This window comes from Dromiciops gliroides, chromosome 5 (genome assembly GCF_019393635.1).
Source record: "Dromiciops gliroides isolate mDroGli1 chromosome 5, mDroGli1.pri, whole genome shotgun sequence".
Taxonomy (NCBI): domain Eukaryota; kingdom Metazoa; phylum Chordata; class Mammalia; order Microbiotheria; family Microbiotheriidae; genus Dromiciops; species Dromiciops gliroides.
The window spans coordinates 131141335-131157649 of NC_057865.1; positions in this window are offsets into that span (position 1 = coordinate 131141335).

The window sequence follows — 16315 nt, forward strand, 5'->3', positions numbered from 1 at the left end:
AATTTGTTGAAATGAATACTTTAGTTGAATCCACATTTTTTGTGAGGCGACTTTTGGTTTTTTTGTGAGGCAATTGGGGTTAAGTGACTTGCTCAGGGTCACACAGCTAGTAAGTGTTAAGTGTCTGAGGTCAGATTTGAACTCAGGTCCTCCTGACTCCAGGGTCGGTGCTTTATCCACTGCGCCATCTAGCTGCCCCTTGAATCCACATTTTTATAGTTTTCCACTCCTAGAAACATTTTACTGACCCTACTCCCAGGTACCACTTCCACTCATAGCATGACCTCTTAGAGGTTCTGAGCCAGAGCTCCTATAAAGAGTATTTTCTTCAAATCTTTATGATTCTAAGGTTTGGGGGTTTGGTTATCTTTCGTTTTGTTTTGTTATTTGTTCTATGCCTCTTTTCTCCTTTGTTTTGGAGGCTAAAGGATTCACATGCTCCTCAAGGCAGAATGCTTCAGTTAGATGCAGCATGTGTAGCTCTTCAGAGCCCCAGAAGGCAAGAGAAGGAAAAAGAAACTCCTAGTCTTTGACAATGCTCTCATATACTATAGCATTTCCCTAAAATGAGCATTTTGTTTGTCTGAAAACCAAGAGAACAACAGTATGAAAGACAAGGTCAGTACTGGGCAACAGAAATACCTGAGAACAAACAAACAGGTGTGGCACCAACAGGTTTAGGCTGCTTCTTTAAATGTTTCCTGGATGGGGGAAATCATCTTAAAGATAGTCACTTAGTTCATCATGTGACTTTTCCTGCCCTATTTCTATTCTAAAAGTAGAGCTTAAGGCTTAGTCATTATTCTTTATATATTTTGCCTGCCATCACTTAAGCAATTAACAAGTATTTGTTATGGAAGTGCCTTTTATTGTAGTCTTCTTCCCCCCATCTCACCCCCAACTCATGTCTGACTATCCCTGACTCCATTTGGGGTTTTCTTGGTAGAGATACTGGAGTGATTTGCCATTTCCTTCTCCAGCTCATTTTACAGATGAGGAAACTGAGGCAAACAGGGTTAAGTGACTTGCTCAGGGTCACATAGTTAAATGTTTGAGGCCAGATTCAAACTCATGAAGATAAGTCTTCCTAATTCCAAGCCCATGGACCTTGGAAGACATTACTACATGGTAGATGCTGAGGATACCAAGACAAAAGTGAGATAATACCTCCCCTCTAAGAGTTTACATTCTACTAGGGAAAGAATTCCTAATCTTTTATCCACAGGTTTGTGAACTTGAATGGGGTGGGGGGGTGGGGGGGGGAATCACATTTTTATTTTCAGTTAACCTCTAACTAAAATTTGGCATTTCTTTCAATTATTTTGTTATGGGCCCAGAGCACCCCAGAAGTTCTCTGGGGCACTTCAAAGAACCTTCTCCTTGATAAACTAAACCAAAGGACAGCCACACCTGAAGAAATAAGTGGAACCTGATCAGGACTGAGCTAGCTCTGGGACCATCACCCTTCATTCCAGTCTCCCCCACCCCTGGGGAGATAAGATTAGGTGTGGCTGCTGCCTTTGTGGCCTGAGGAGCAGAGAGATGGCTTGAGAGATCGGCAGCCACCCCTCACCCAACTCCTCCAGCCACCACCAGTGAAAGATGGTCCTCCTTCACTAAGGGAACTTTCCACAGTCAGATGATCACCCCCATCAGTCCTCTATAAAAGTATCTGCCTGTCTCCTGCTGGAGGAGATTGGTATCTCAGAGCCATGCTCTGTGCCTTGCCATCTCCCCATGAGAAAAAGTCTAAGGATTTCTCTCTTGGTTTCCCAACCCCTACTCCAAACTGCTATCCCACACCCCCTACCCTATTTCCCCACAACAATTTGAAATCACCTGCCCTGGAGTCAGGAGGACCTGAGTTCAAATATGACCTCAGATACTTAGTGGCTGTGTGACCCTGGGCAAATCACTTAACCCCAATTGCCTCAAAAATAAAAAGTTCAGAGAGAAGTATATGTAGGATATACACAAAATGATGCCTTGGGAAGCCAGAAAATACTTTATAGAGTTAGGAGGTGGCACCTGAACTGAGCATTGAAGAAAATTTAGGATTTCAAAAAGCCAAGGCATGGAGGGAGAGTTGAACATCCTAATCATACAGGATAGGAGATGGACTACTGCATTTGGGCAACAAATAGGCCAGTTGGGATAGAGTTTGGAGAGTACAAGTCTAGTGTATATTAATAATTCAATATTTCAAAAGGTCCATGATTTATTAGGCCCCACGATTACAACTGTTTCAGAGGTAAGAATAGGAACAATGGTTAGAAGTGCCAACGGCAAATTTAGACTCTATAGAGGAAAGGAAAACTTCCTAGCCATTAAACTTTTCTAAAAGCAGAACCAACTTCCTTAGGAGGTAGGTGATTTCCCTTCACTAGAATTAGGGTCATGGTTCATACTTAATATAGCATGTTAAAGTTTGAATCTCCTTCATTCTTTTAAACAGTCCTGTGACATGGACACAGAGCTAGTACTGAACCCAGTTCCTACTGACTTTACATTGCCTCTATGGAAGGGTGGGTGACCACTTGATGGGGATGATGGGTTATTGTTTCTGTTGTTTGCCGGTAGAGGAGAGATTTTTTTTGACATGTTAGATTTGGCCGGATGATCTCTGTGTTCCCTTCCAATTGGGAAATTCTATGATTCTGTGATCAGTCTGAATATTCCATCACCAATTCAGATCATCAATCTGTCCATGTTTTATAATCTCATGATTTTTGTTCAGTCAACTCAGTCATGTCTGATTCTCCATGACCCCATTTGGGGTTTTTGTGGCAAAGATACTAGAGCGGTTTCGCATTGCCTTCTCCAGTTCATTTTACAGATAAGGACACTGAAGCAAACAGGGTTAAGTGACTTGCCCAGAGTCACACAGCTAGAAAGTGTCTAAGGCCAGATTTGAACTCATAAAGATGACTCTTCCTGACTGCAGGTCCAGCACTCTATCCCTGTACCACCCAGCTGCCCCATGACTTACTGTGACCACAGTAAATTATCACCACCACTATCAGCATCACCTTTTGGCAATGAACTTCTATGCTTAGCTAGATTGGTCTCAAAATAACAGACTCCATCTGTCACTGAACCAATACCTAAAGCCTTTTGTTGAGGAAACCTGTCTGAGCTCATATTCCACTGACATAGCCTTTAAGAACCCTGGATTACCTTCATTCCATAAGGAGGCATTCACTGGAATAGGATTTGGGTTCAGGAATGTATGTAAACACATTAACAACTCAAGACTCAAAGAGGCAGGATGACATAAGAGAGAGAGCCAGTCTTAAAGTCAGGAAGACTTGGGTTTACCTATTGCCTCTGATAAATGCTAGCTACATTATCCTGGGCAAGTTAGCTCACCTCTCATGGCTTTAGGCAATTTTCTAAGACTATAAATTTGCAGGCAAGGTGCTGACTTGATTTTCTAAACCAATGAAATCCTAGATCTAGTCCCTGTCTCTTTCCCTTACTCAAGACTCATGTATAAAAATGACTAATATAGAAATGTTTTACATGATTGCACATGTCTAACCTATATCAAACTGTTAATCATCTCATGGAGTGGGGAGAGGAGGGAAAAGGGGATAGACTTTGGAATTCAAAACAAAAAAAAATTTTGAAAATTGTTTTTACAAGCAATTGGGAAAAAAGAAAATATTATATTTTGATGTTGTTTGTTTTGGTTTTTTTTTTTTTGCAAGGTAATCAGGGTTAAGTAACTTGCACAGAATCACACAGCTAGTTAAGTGTCAATTGTCTGAGACCAGATTTGAACTCAAGTCCTGACTCTAGAACCAGTGCTCTATCCACTGCACCACCTAGCTACTTCCCAAATATTATTTTTTAAAAGACTCATGTACAGCACTCGGATATGCCATTGTTCACCCTCATAGGATAGAAAGATAATGACAAACCTAAGAAAATTGTTAAAATCGGATGCAGGAAAGGAAAATGTGAAATGAATTCTTTATCACTATGCCCCAACATACCTCTAGATACCTCTTCTTTCTGAGCTGGGATATAAACTGTGCTTTAGCGTTTGTATATGGAAAAACACTTTCCATAAATCATTTTACAGATAAAGAAACTGAGGCACAAGCAAGGGAAGCAACTCACGCAAAGTCAAACAGGTACAATAGTAAAGAACAGAGTCTGGCTTCAAGTCCAAGTCCTTTGACTCCAAATTTGGAGCTTTCCCCTCAATCATTATCTTGAGATAATTCTTAATAAGCAAAGTATTTGTCTTCATGCTATAATTTGCATTACAAAACCCAAAACTTTTGATTCCTTCTGGATTAAAGTGGAAGAAAATAATTACTTCTCTCTAAAGCTACCTTTAAAGACTACAGAGAAAATATATAACATTAGAGAGGTAACATGGCATATTGGATAAAGTACTGGCCTCAGAGCCAGAAAGACACATAATGGCTTAACTCATTTAACTTTTCAGGGCTCTTGGAAAAAACCTCTATAATCATAAATTATTGAAAAAGTTCCAGTCTGTGAAGTAGAGGGGAGTTCTTTGTATCAATGATATGGCAGGTCCAAATGCCATCCTTATTTTAAGATTATTAAACTGTCAGTCTATAAGTGGCACAGTGGATAAAGCACCAGCCCTGGATTCAGGAGGACCTGAGTTCAAATCCAGCCTCAAACACTTGACACTTACTAGCTGTGTGACCCTGGGCAAGTCACTTAACCCTCATTGCCCTGCAAGAAAGAAAGAAAGAAAGAAAGAAAGAAAGAAAGAAAGAAAGAAAGAAAGAAAGAAGAAAATTAACAGAGAATGCTAAATGGCTATAGACATGATTGTAGTTAGGGAATAATCTGGATTGTCTCAAGGATCATTGAATCAGCAAGGAAATGAGGGTCACTCCTAGATGTTTGTCTGCTCATGGGGGAAGTCTGTGCTTTTGTTGATGGAACCAAAGGTCTTCCCCACTGGTATGTAATCTTGCAAGTAGGGATGGTCTCATTCTTTGTATTTGTGTCTCTACTTCCTGGCACCTAGTAGGTAATTAATAAATGTTTGTTAATTGACTGAATGATGTTTTCTGGATAAGTGAGCCCAGAAATGAATAATCTGTTAACATGGAAAGAAAATGACAACATAACAAGTTGCCCAAGGAAAGATAAAAGGGTGGGGAATCTTTGGTCCCAATTATGGTTTGGACAGACTCTTGGAATTTTCCACTTGTCCTTCAGCACATAGTGTTAGGCATTCAGACTAATTAGTCAAGGTGAGGAAACAGTCAAAATCCCATAAGCCACATGAAACTGGAAAAAAAGGAGTGGTTTCAATGTATTGCTGTCTGAAGTGCAGGCCCAAAGGTACCGTGAGTCATCCAGATGTAACGATTGGAATGACGCCACCTGCTGGATACTTACTGTAGAAGAGTTCTGCCCATGAAGGGAAGGTCTTTGAGGGCAAGACCAGGAGTCGGGAAGTGACGCGGGCTAGTGGGAGGAGGAAGGAAGAGACTGGCGCTCAGTCTCGCGCTCTTGGCTTTGGACTCTGGTGGAGAGCGGAGCTAGAAATGTGCTCTCCCTTTAATAGATAGGAATCTAGGCCTTTCTCTCTCTCTTTACCAAATTCTTCTTTTCCTTAATAAATGCTTAAAAGTCTAACTCTTGCTAAAGCTTATAATTTATTGGCGACCACTCATTAGATATTTTAGACAGACTAGCTAGAATTTTAGCCCTTAACAGATGGCTGACCACGAAGAGGAAAGCTAACCCTCAGTCTTCTTCTGATCTTCTGGTTGGGTAAGAAATTTCCCCTCCCTCTCCCTTTAACTGCTAAGTACTGGTGTACTGGCTGTGTTTTCCTTTGAATTTTTTCGAATGGACCTTTTAAACTCCCTAATTATCCTATTTTTGATTTTGGTCTGTTTAACCAGACAAATGGGAGATAAGATCATGTTAATGCTTTGTTTTTGTGGATTTTCTATTTTTCTTTTTATTTTTGTTAAAAGAGCCAGCAACTTACTCACACAAGGAAATATCTCTCCCTCTCCCAACCATGCTTTTTCAGAGAAACCTGAAGAGATTCCTGCAGCTTTTCCCAGTTCTAACACTAATTGTTGCTTTAATTTTGCATGCCTGGAGGCAATGACCCACCCTCTAGAAGCTTTTAATCCCCTAGCACCTGGAGGCAAGGTGGGGGAAGAGGAATCCAGGCCTGAGTTCAAAATCAAGTGTGATTCAAATTGTGCTGGTCCCTCCCCTCCTCTCCAGACCCCACCCTCTACTCCTCCTATGGCCAAGCCCATAGCTTCCCCTGCCTGGGAAGTCCAGAGATCTGATGCGCATGCTCAACTTTTTCTACCTGCATTTGCAGCTTTAGGCTCAGCCCTTCCCCAGCCTGGCTGTGCTTCTGAGACAACCTTAGAAAACCCTTTAAATTCCAGATATGCTCGATTTGTTCATAATTTTGCTAACCTGCTTTTGTCTTTAATTAGTAATCTTATAAAGCATTTGTATGGTGGAAAGACTGACAGACAATATAGAGGGGTTAAAGAAGAAAAACTTAAGCTGAATAAGAATGACAATCAACATAGTTCAAGACTCTGCCTCTTTTGCCATGGAAGGGTATATATTTTACAGAAATGTAGAAGTAAGCAGCAAGGTATTGATATGAGTATTGGGGATTTTAGATATCGGAATCAAAGGTGTTCTGAATTCACTCAGAGTATTAATATCAGTTCAGAGGTTACATAGGATTTCTATGCTATTACATATACATTTTGAAATTAATGGTATGGGTTTATTTTCATAGAGATTTTCATGCTTTTGAGATTGTGTTTTATATTTAGTTTTTAAAACAAGGAGAATATTTGTAAAAGCTTTTTATAGTCATGTGATCAAGTTTATATTTTATAATACTCTTATTAATATTAAGTTCACATTCATTTAGACTTCCTTAGTTTGAATTTCATTGTCTTTTATTGTTCCATGTGTATTTTCTTCTATTCATTTGTCTATCTAATTTTGAAACATTGCAAGATGGTTTTGATTTTATTATACAATGTTAATTCTAGGAGTATTGTGCTCCCATATTCTGAGTTGTTTGTTTTTGTTATTTTTTCTCAACTGATTATTTGATCAAACTCTTTAAAGCATTTCTGTGGCAAATTGGTTGCCATGGCAAGTGTAAATTGATTCTAGAAGTATTATTTTTGATAAGCATATTCCCCAAAAAAAAAAAAAAGAGGGGAACATTTGTAAAAGTTTTCTATTTTCAAAAAAAAAAGTTCTTTGAGATTCTGTTGTGCTTTAACTTGTATTTAAGTATGTTCTGATTTTTCACAAAAGTAATTGTATACTAAGTAAAAAAAAGGGTATTATTTGAAATTGTTGCATAATTATATATTATATTTTGAGTCAAGTTGTATTCACATTTTTTGCAATCATTTATTATCCTCAATTTTAAATCCATATGAGACTTGGATTATGGGAACTTATCATTTAAGACATTAATTGCCTTTATTCTGAGTTATCAGATGCCAGTTGGCCAAGATGCCATCCAATCACAAGAGGAATACATGCAAGAGCAGACACTGAACTGTCACATGAGGGGAGACATGCATGAAGTCAAGGTATGGCCGAGGGAACGGCTTTTGACAAATGTTGAGGTTGGATTCTCTTGGTTTAATATTTTATTCTCTTTTTCCCCACAATATTGTACAGATGGCTGGAAGTATTCATCCCACCCATCTCACTTCTACACCTGGCTTCTATGCTCCCTCCTATATGCCTGATGCCATGGACCATCTCAATCCCATGCATCTGATTAAGTCTGACTCAGTTTCTTCCAATATGTTCGGTGGCATGGACATATATTCCATCCACCTATTTTAAGCCTGGCATACTGTATGGGCAGTACATATTGCTCAAGTGTGGGAATGCTCATATCCCATCATTTCTCTGTTCTTTTATGGTAACCCCCATAATTATCTCAGGTGTCATGATAAATAACAGTGTTGAATTTGGCCTTGACACCTGTTACCAATTATATTAGATTTTCTAATTTCTCATAATGGCATGAGGATAATTAGGCAGATGATGCAAAAAGTGATGAAACAAAGATAAAAATTATTTTTAAAAATTAATATCACAGCAATTGTCTTCTCAAATACCCTCCATAAGGGGGGGACTATAGTAATATTATAATTTTAAAGAATGGTTCAATTTTTGTTTTATTATATGTTTCATGTGTAACAACTAAGATTCTGAATTCCCTTAGACATGTTTTTGAGAACTTTCATTGTTTGATTTGATTATTGACAAAGCTATTTTAAAGTTGTGTTAAGCTCAATTTTGTAGGAAATTTCCTGGCTGATTACCAGTATCCACACATCAACCCCTGAAAAGACTTCCATTCCACGACTACACCTAGAGGACATCTGAGAAAAGACTTTCAGAGACTTTAAATGAACAGTTTTGATTTGTTTTTGTTGGTTTTTTTTCTCTTTCTGTTATAATATACACCATCTGTAACATGTATTCTCTGCAGAGGCCCTCCCTTTGCAAGACTACTGTCAAAGCGTCGGTTCATGAGGACAAAAAATCGCCCCTCTGGACAAAACTTTCCTCTCTTCCTTTTCTATATTGTTGTACACATATTATTAGTTAGCAATAGTTATTATATTGTTTTTACTGTTCCGTCAAGGAAACATTTTGTTTCTTGAGGAACAACAGGGGGGACTGTAACGATTGGAATGACGCCACCTGCTGGATACTTACTGTAGAAGAGTTCTGCCCATGAAGGGAAGGTCTTTGAGGGCAAGACCAGGAGTCGGGAAGTGACGCGGGCTAGTGGGAGGAGGAAGGAAGAGACTGGCGCTCAGTCTCGCGCTCTTGGCTTTGGACTCTGGTGGAGAGCGGAGCTAGAAATGTGCTCTCCCTTTAATAGATAGGAATCTAGGCCTTTCTCTCTCTCTTTACCAAATTCTTCTTTTCCTTAATAAATGCTTAAAAGTCTAACTCTTGCTAAAGCTTATAATTTATTGGCGACCACTCATTAGATATTTTAGACAGACTAGCTAGAATTTTAGCCCTTAACACAGACAAACTTTTCAAGGCGCATCTATAGTGAAGGCCTTGTCTTCAAAGACACAATGTTATGGTCCAACGTGGGCAGATTCAGTGCAGCATCAAGATTCACATCATAAAAATAAATCTTTAGAAACAACTTTATGTGTGTTTTTAAGACAAGAGTGGATAAGCATCTTTCTGGAAGACTTACGTAAAGGCAGGGGTCTTGAAACAAGATGTCCTCTCAAGGTCCTTGCTCACTTAGGAATCTGAATTTATGGAGAATTTTCACGAAACAATAGAGAAAGGCTTTTCTCATCTGGCTTATGGGACAATCTCTTTCCTTAAAAGAAGCATGATTCCCTCAAAGGGTGCTGTAATAACAACATTGACTCCAAGCGATCCGAGGAATGCTAAGGAAAGCACAAGGGTAGCTAAGGATAGCCTATATTTTAACAAAGCATTTGAAAAGGTCCTTCTTGCTATTTGTATGGATAAGACACCATTCCTCTAGTCCAACCACTCATTTTGCAGATAAGCGAACTGAGGTCCAGAAAGGTAAAATGGGGACAACATCCTATAGTAACTTAGTGAAAGAACCGAAATCAGTTTCCCGACTCTTGGTCTATTTATTCTGTCTAGCTTTCCACCCCTAGCCTTCTGACTCTTCTGAGGATGCTCAGCCCAGTATTATATGGGCAGCCAGCTGAAATTCAAAATTATTAGAAATGGGAGAAATTATTTCTTTTTTGTAGTGGTCATAGGAAAATAGAGCTAACACCAGAAGAACCCTTAGAATCATCTTGTCCAACTCCATCATTTTGCTGATGAGAAAACCAAGCACCGAAGAAGTTGTGACATATTCAAGCAGTAAGGGGCTAAAATTCTAGCTATACTATCTAAAATCTCTAATGAGTGTTCACCAATAAATTATAAGCTTTACCAAGAGTTTAGACTTTTAAGTATTTATTAAGGAGAATATGAATTTGGTGAAGAGAAAGAGAAAGGCCTAGATTCATCTATCTATCTCGGGGGGGGGGAGGGGGGGGCTACAGTTCTGCTCCACTCTCCACAAGAGTCCTGGCAAAAGAGAATGAGAGAGCCAGCCTCGCCCCTTCTTCCTCCCACAAGCAAACATCACTTCCTGACACCAAAGAAAATCCACATGTCTTATCCTCAGGCGCCTTCTCCTCATGGCAGAGCTTTCCTACAGTAAGTCTCCAGCAGGTGGCGTCATTCTAATCATTACAAAGCTCACATTAGTAATAACAGAGACAGGATTTGAATCCATCTCTTTGAACTCCAAACTCAGTGTTTTTTCCACTATCCCAAATCACCATTGGATAATCTTGGCTTGTGGAAATGTAAGCTCTGGTCTGGTGGTTCTACCAAGTTAGATGCTATGGGGCTGGGCACAATAGCAGTAAAGGTACTTGACTTGGAATTAGAAAACCTAGGTTCCCATCTTGCCTCTGGTACTTATTGTCTACATGATTTTACTTACTGCCCATATGATCTTGGAAAGGTCACTCATATCTCAAATGCATAAAATGAAGAGACTGGACTAGATGGATGATCACTAAAACCCTTCCAGAGCTCAACTGCAGGAGCTCATAAGTATAGGCCCAGCATTTAAGGTCCAATAGTAGAGGTTCATCTCCACATTAAGCACAGGTAATGAATATTTTTAACCACAGTAACTCTACAAGACTGTCTAACACAAGGAGGGATCTAGATAAGCTTTAGTGTACAGAAACCACAGTCTTGAAGTAAGAATGGGAAACCTCCACACTACTTTTAATCACATAATTAATTAATAATTCACTTGTCATTCTATGCCAATAGACAAAATTTCATTATCTGACTCACCCAAACTTAGAAGTGCGTATGGGACAAATTTAATATGGGGGAATTAATTGGGCAGCTTGCCATAATATTGGGGTAAGAAAGAAGATTAACAGCCTCTTTCAGAAAAAAAAAACAAAACAGGGTTTATTGATGGGAACAAATTTAAAACACAAGTAAGGTTAATAAAAATATGGAAAAAGGAATAGGAGAAGGAAAATTATATGACCTGCAATCACACCACCGCCTGGACACAGCAGTCCCATCTCTCTGTCTCACACACACCAGAATGCCTCTCTCTTCCCTTCTCCTTCCCAGAAAACCCCCTCCCAACAGGAAACTGGGCCATCTGCACTGAAGGTCACCTGACTACCCTCACCAGGCTTCTAGTCATGGTAATTTGGCCAGGCCTATGTAGGCATTGGCACGTGGTGATGATGTGAGCTACAGCGACATGGCGACAGCCATAGCCAGTGGGTGGAGCATCATGCTGGCCTGGAGACAGTGGTGCCTGAGGTCAGCTGGCACACACCAGGGCTTCTAATTTTAGCCAAAGATGGGGTCATAGAAACCTTAAATCACAATTAATTCTTTACAAGTGCCATTTGGTCCAAAAGCAAAGTACATGGTAATATACATATGGAGTGTTCTGTTCTCTCTATCCCACCGACATACCCTACACACCTAGCTCCCAGCACATGCATACATTTGCCACAGTAAATGTGGTTGAATTTTCCTGCTCACCCCAAGGACACTGGAATAGTGTATACACAGCCTGATGGGAGACAGGACCAAAAGAATATTCCTTCTTTAGCTAGCTTCTTGGATTCTCTAAATGACTACTAAAAGATACAAAGTGAAGGGAATAAAAAGGGGAGTAAAAACGCTGATGTTTGTTTTACGAACAGATGAGAAAAACTAATATTCGACCTGGTTTTTATTGGTGTTTAAAACTTTGTTAAAGCAAAAATAAGGACCAAGTAATAAATTGCAGGACTCTGTTGATAGTTCCTTTGTTACTAAACAGAGGTTTGTTGATATAAAAAGGAGAGCACTTTCAAAGTAAAAATTAAAAAAACAACCCAAAACAAAACCCTGTCATCTAGAATCCAAAGCATATCATAAAGTGGATTTTTTCATTTAATTTTTTCTTTCTTCAGGAAATATGACAAGACTTGTTCATTAGAATCACAAGCCAGTCTTTAACAGTGGTGACCTGGAGCACATGTCTTACTGTCAGTAGTTGAGAACTAAAGCCAAAGTGGAAGTGCTTGACTAATTGGCTTTTCCCAGCTGTTGCTTTGGTTCCCTGTGTTCATAGCTGGCTTGTCCTGTGCTGAAGCTCTTAGGTAGATTTATTTTTCAATTTTTCTCAGACCTACATGGACCTAGAATATCATTTAAATCCTAAAAGAAGCAAACAATCATAGAATAAATGTGAAGGGGTCTCTCACTAGAATGTAAACTCCTTGAAATCAGTAATCTCTTCCTTATATTCCACAGCACCTGGTCATATTACAAATACTTAATGTTCTCTCATTCATTCACGTATTCATTCATTTAGACTTTTAAAATTTTTATTTTTATTTTTTATTTTTCTCAATTTTTCAACTACAAGTTGAGTTCCAAATTTTTCTTCCACCCTCCTTTTCCTCCCCCCTCCCAAGGCCAGCAAGCAATTTGATATAGGTTATACATTACAATCATGTTACACATATTTCCACATTAATCCGAACAAAAGGGGAAATAAACTGCAAGAAAGAATAAACAAGAAAAATAACAACAGCAACAACAAAAGTGAAAATAGTGTGCTTCAATTTGCATTCAGACTCCTTAGTTCTTTTCTGAGTGTGAGAGCATTTTCTATCATAAGTCTTTTGGCATTGTCTTAGATCATTGTACTGCTGAGAAGAGTTAAGTCTATCACAGTTGATAATCACAAAATGTTGTTGATACTGTATACAATGTTTTCTTGGTTCTGCTCATTTCACTCAGAATCAATTCATGTCTTTCCAGATTTTTCTGAAATCCATTTGCTTATCATTTCTTACAGCATAATAGTATTCCATTACATTCATATACCACAACTTGTTTAGCCATTCCCCAATAGATGGGCATCCCCTCAATTTCCAATTCTTTGCTGCCACAAAAAGAGCAGCTATGAATATTTTTGTACATGATTTCTTTGGGATATAGTCCTAGTAGTAGTATGTATTGCTGGGTCAAAGGGTATGCAAAGTTTTAAAGCCTTTTGGGCATGGTTCCAAATTGCTCTCCAGAATGGTTGGACCAGTTCACAGCTCCACCAACAGTGCATTAGTGTTCCAATTTTCCCACATCTTCTCCAACATTTATCATTTTCCTTTTTTGTCATATTAGCCAATTGGATAGGGTGAGGGCTAGAGATCCTCTAACCCAAACCTTTCGTTTTCTGGATGAGAAAATGGAGGACTAGAAAGGTGAAGTGACTTGTCCAAGGTCACACAGGTACTAAGTAGCAAAGGCAGAATCTGGATGAAAACTTTGTTGAGCTCTTTCTTCTACATCACACTGATAATCTAGAACAACCCTCTAAATTTATGGACGAGGAAACTGAGGCTTAGGGATATTAAGTGACTTGGCCAAAGAAATGCTGGTAGTAAGTAGCAGAGCTGAGATGCAAGCTGGGTGCTTTGGTTCCATATCCAGTGCTCTTTCCATTATATCACGACCCTTTAATTAGAATTATATTAACTTTTTGGTCTAAGTAACCTCCAGGGTTTTCTCAAAATTATTTCGTTTGTCTGCATATGATTGTAGGAGAGGATATAAATCCAAGAACAAACATTTTACAAATAAGAATGGAATTAAGAGCTAGCATTTATGCAGCCTTTTAGAGTTTGAAAAGTACTTTACACCTATTATCTCATTTTTAAAATCTTTATAACAATTCTAGGTTTGTTGTTTAGTCATTTTCAGTCATGCCCAACTCGATGTGAGTCCCTTTTGAGGTTTTCTTGGCAAAGGTACTAAAGTGGTTTGACATTTCCTTCTCCTGCTCATTTTATAGGTGAGGAAACTGAGGCAAATAGGGTTAAGTGACTTGCCTAGCGTCACAAAGCTAGTAAATGTCTGAAGCTAGATGTGAACTCTGGTCTTTCTGATACCAGACCTGGAACTCCTCTCTGCGCTATACAATTCTGGGAGGTAGGTACTATTATTATCCCCATTCTAAAGATGAGGAAACTGAAGCAGACAGAAGTTGTGACTTACCCAGGGTCACACAACCAATAAATGTTTGAGGCTAGATTTGAGGTTTTCTTGACTCCAAGTCTAGCACATTATCCCTTATATCACCTAGCGCCTCCTGGAGAAACTGAGCTATTGGGAGTAAGGTCCAAGTCAGCCCATGATGACTTTCCCCTACATTTGCTGCTCCAAGTAGAACTCAATAAGTTCTGTGTTAAAGGAAGCGAAACAATTCTAATACTGTGTATAGAATCATAGAATGCTAACTCTGAAGGAACCTTAAAACTCACCTAATCCAGGGGTTCCTCACTTGGGGTCTATGGTTAGATTTCAAGGGTTCATGAGCTTTGTAGGAGGAAAAAAAGCACATCTTTATTTTTACTACCCACTGACTGAAATTTAGTATTTCATTCAGTTATTTAGAAGAAATTATTCTGAGGAGTCCAAAAGTGAATAATCCCCTCACCTAGTTGGATCTTCATGAGGAAAGTGAAGCCCAGGGAGGTAATATGCCCAGAGTCACATCGAGAATAGCAGAGCCAGGCCTAGAACCTGGGGATATCTAATTCAGTGTTCAGTGCATTTACCACATTACTACTTCCATAGATCATTCTATAAAATGTTCTGAGATTCCTGGAGATAAAAAATTTTAGTAACATGAAGTAATGGGCCAGACCTCAGTGAGCAAGTTCTGCTTTGACTGTAAGTCAGTTACATAATTAGCTTTCATCTCAAGCATTTCAGTGACGAGGGCCTGCTTACTCCTTGTAGTGATCTATACCAGGGTTCTTAAACTTTTTCCACTTGCGACCCCTTTTTGCCCAAGAAATTTTTACATAACCCTGGATATATGGGTATATAAAATAGGTATACATAACCTTTTAATTTAATTTAATTTAATTTAATTAATTAATTAATTTATTTATTTATTTATTTTTAGTAAGGCAATTGGGGTTAAGTGACTTGCCCAGGGTCACACAGCTAGTAAGTGTTAAGTGTCTGAGGCCGGATTTGAACTCAGGTCCTCCTGACTCCAGTGCCAGTGCTCTATCCACTGTGCCACCTAGCTGCCCCTATACATAACCTTTTACTGATGTCAAATTTTTCGCAACCCCCAAATTCAGTTATGTGATCCCATGGGGTTGTGATCCACAGTTTAAGAAGATAGGGTTTAGGGGGCGGCTAGGTGGCGCAGTGAATAAAGCACCGGCCCTGGATTCAGGAGTTCCTGAGTTCAAATCCGGCCTCAGACACTTGATACTTACTAGCTGTGTGACCCTGGGCAAGTCACTTAACCCCATTGCCCCGTTTAAAAAAAAAAAGTTATTAAAAAAAAAAAAGAAGATAGGGTTTAGACCAGAAGTGTTAAACTCAGAGAGAAAGTGTGTGTGTTGCGGGGGCGGGGGGGGGGGCAGCGGCGGGGGGGGGGGGGGGGGGGGGGGGGAGTGTGGAACAGGTTTTCACTCTACCCAACCTAAGAATCCCTGCAGGCTACACAAGGACCTGGAAAACTTCTAAAACCTCTAATTAATATGTTGCTGTTCTTGTTGTTGTTGTTGTGTTGCTGTCCAACTCTTCATGATCCCACTTGGGGTTTTCTTGGCTAAGCTACTAGAGCAGTTTGCCATTTCCTTCTTCAATTCATTTTTTTTTTTTTTTTGGTGAGGCAATTGGGGTTAAGTGACTTGCCCAGGGTCACACAGCTAGTAAGTGTTAAGTGTCTGAGGCGGACCCGAACTCAGGTCCTCCTGACTCCAGGGCCGGTGCTCTATCCACTGCACCACCTAGCTGCCCCCAGTTCATTTTACAGGTGAGGAACAAACAGGGTTGAGTGACTTGCTCAGGGTCACACAGCTAGTGTCTGATGCCAGATTTGAACTCAAGAAGATGAGTCTTCCTGATTGCAGACCTGGCACTCTAACTACTGGATCATTTAACTACCCCAGATAAATTAACATTATCTACATTTTATTGTATTTTTATTTTGTTAAGTATTTCCTAATTACAGTTTAATCTGGTTTGGGTCTCACTCAGAAGTGTTGTGAGCTACATCAGCAGTGTCTCTGACACCTCTAGTCTAGAATCTAGACATTGTCGCTCCTATTCCTTGGGGTCTGCCAACTTCAAGTTGTATGAGAAGACAGGCTTGGGAGGAAGAAGGAGATAGTTCATAGGTATGAAGGTGGAAATATTAGTA